Raw genomic sequence first — 3,033 nt, 5'->3', positions numbered from 1 at the left:
TATATATATATAATTTTTTTTTTCATTTTCTTTTTCTTCTTTTTATATTTTTGTTATTTTATTTTCTTTTTCTGAGAATCATCACCCCAAACTTAGAAAGTTGATATCCCATGAGCAACCCCAAACTTAGAATTTTATCAAGATAAGAATTTTTTCCTACCTAACTCCAAGTAAGGTGATTTAATTAAAGTTAGGTATTTTGCTTGTAATGTGGCTAGTAACCAAAATAAAAGGGCAAGACTCAAAGGGGCTAGCAAAGGATAAAATTTTTATAGGGTAGTTAGAAAGGCTCAAACGACCAATAAAATTGCCTCAATGTATGCATAAATTACATGTGATGCAAGTCAGAATTAGTGCAAGTTCTAGAGGGATAACACATGTCTGGATAATCATACAACAAAGAATTTAAGTGTTTAGGCTCAAAAGCTCACAGCTAGGATAATAAGAGAGAGTATGAACAATCAAAATAAGGCCAACATGCTTCTGAAAAGTTAAAATTGTATTTTTGAAAAATTGATGGCATATAACCTTCTACAACCATTTAGTAATCAAGAATGCATGCATTATGAAGACTTGTCAACTTGAGCAATAACATAATCTAAGAAATGAAATTTAACTTGCAAAATCACAAACAAAAATTTTAAGATCAAGGGCAAGTTATTACAACTTTTCATCATCAAACAAAGAAAACAAGAAGACGCAAAGAAAAGCAAATAGACTAGACTAAAACAAAGAAAAACAAGGAAAGAAAAAAAAAACGAAAAAAAATTCAAAACAAAAGAAAAAAACTTCTCTAGTTTAGCGATTCAAGGATCCTTGTTTAGATCATCTGCTCATGTTCCGCTATTGTCGCCGGTATACTGGTGAGGTGTAAATAGATCAGCATAAAACATGTCTCCCGGTGTCTGTTGAGAGGAGGATGTACTTGCAACCTTAGTTCGTTTTGCTGGAAAAGGCGTTTGGGCAACGGAACCAGGTTCTGTCATTTTGAGCTGTACAATCGCTTCTCAACGCATCTTTTTGATTCCTTGCTTATACCAAACATCAAAACTAAGAGAACTAGAAATTAGAGACTAAAATTGGAACTAAATGGAGTAAAATAAATCTGAAATGCAATAAATAAATACGGTGCAAAGGATATAAAATTGGGTTGCCTCCCAATAAGCGCTCGTTTAGTGTCTTGAGCTTGACGTCTCAACTACTGTCAAGGTGGCATATATGACAGGAAGAACACATCATCCTTCTCACCAAAAGATACATATTTCAAGTGAGGTGGCAATTGCTTGAGTGCAGCCGATGGCGTATCTTTCTTTTTCTCTACATATTCATCTTCATTCCTTTTCAACCCCTCCCATGTAGTGGGGAAACGGGGGGAGTACGATGATGATGCTTCTGGCATGGCTAAAACTTCTTTCACCTTCGGATCTTTACTTTCTTTAACAACATCTTGGGGTAGGCATAGCACTCTTTCTAATGGTAGAATGGGCGTTTGATGCTCAATTTCTTCGTCGACTATCGCATCTAAGATCTCGATTCGATTGAACCTTTCTCTTTCTTTTAAATGTTCCATGGCTTTTAGAATATTGAAAGTGACAGTTTCTTCATTTACCTTTAAGATTAAGGTGTCATCCGCTACATCAATCATAGCTCGCCTTGTTGCTAAGAACGGTCTCTCCAAAATTAAAGGAATGTCAATGTCCTCCTCCGTGTCTAGTACCACAAAATCCACTGGAAAAATGAACTTATCCACTTTAACCAACACATCTTCCACCACTCCATAAGGGTGTTTCATTGAGCGATCCGCAAATTGTAGCATCAGCTGTGTGTCTTTGACTTTTCATGTCTAGTACCACGAAATCCACTGGAAAAATGAACTTATCCACTTTAACCAATACATCTTCCACCACTCCATAGGGATGTTTCATCGAGCGGTCCGCAAACTGTAACATCAGCTGTGTGTCCATGAATTTTCCAATACCCAATTTTTTGTATATTGAAAGGGGCATAAGACTTACACTGGCCCCAAGATCGCACAAAGCCTTCCCAAAAGTTCTATTTTCAATAGCGCACGAGATTGAGAAGCTTCCAGGGTCCTTGAGCTTCGGTGGCAACTTCCTTTGTAGTATAGCACTACACTCTTCAGTGAGCATAACTGTTTCACCGCCGATTTTTCTTTTTTTCGACAGAATATCCTTCATGAACTTAGCATATGTCGGCATCTGCTCTAGTGCTTCTGCAAAAGGGATGTTAATCTGTAATTTTTTAAAAACATCAAGAAACTTACCAAATTGCTTTTCAGTTTCTTCCCTCTTTAGTCTTTGAGGGAATGGAAGTCGAATTTCTGGTTTTGGCAGTGGTTCCCCTTTTTGTACCACGGGTTCTTCCTCCTTTTCAATAGCGATGCGCTCTTCAACCGATATTGGTGTGACCATTTCCTCCCGGTGAGTTGGAGTCAAGGTACTTCTACTCTGTTCGGCTTCAGGTGGTACTTGTTCTCTCACCTTGCCACTCCTCGTGGTCACTGCATTAACATTGTTTCTTGGGTTCGGAACTGTGTCACTAGGCAGATTTCCAGACGTTCTTTGTGCCATTTGTTGAGCAAGTTGACCCATTTGAGTCTCAAGATTTTTTATTGATGCAGAGTGATTTTTCTGGACGGCTCTTGACTCCTCAATGAACGAACTTGTGCTTGTAACTAGTTTTTCTATAGCGCTCTCCCAAGCAGCCTTTCTGGGTGGGAATTGGTTTGGTTGAGCTTCTTGTTGACCCTGAGATCTACCTTGTTGATCTCTCCAAGAAAAATTCGGATGATTTCTCCAACCAGGATTATACGTATTAGAGTAGGGGTTATTCTGCCTGTTGTTATTACTCACAAAATTCACCCGTTCTAGTTCTTCTACCTCATTATCATCCAGTGCTTCACAGACTCCAGTTTTATGTGCTCCTCCACAAAGGTTACAACTAGTCTGCTTTAGTAATTTGACGGGGGCCACTTGTGGTTGTATATTTAGAGCTGCCATTCCCTTCTTTATC

The sequence above is a fragment of the Cicer arietinum genome, chromosome 3 (assembly GCF_000331145.2).
Source record: "Cicer arietinum cultivar CDC Frontier isolate Library 1 chromosome 3, Cicar.CDCFrontier_v2.0, whole genome shotgun sequence".
Lineage (NCBI taxonomy): Eukaryota > Viridiplantae > Streptophyta > Magnoliopsida > Fabales > Fabaceae > Cicer > Cicer arietinum.
Note: the sequence above shows the minus strand (reverse complement) of the source record.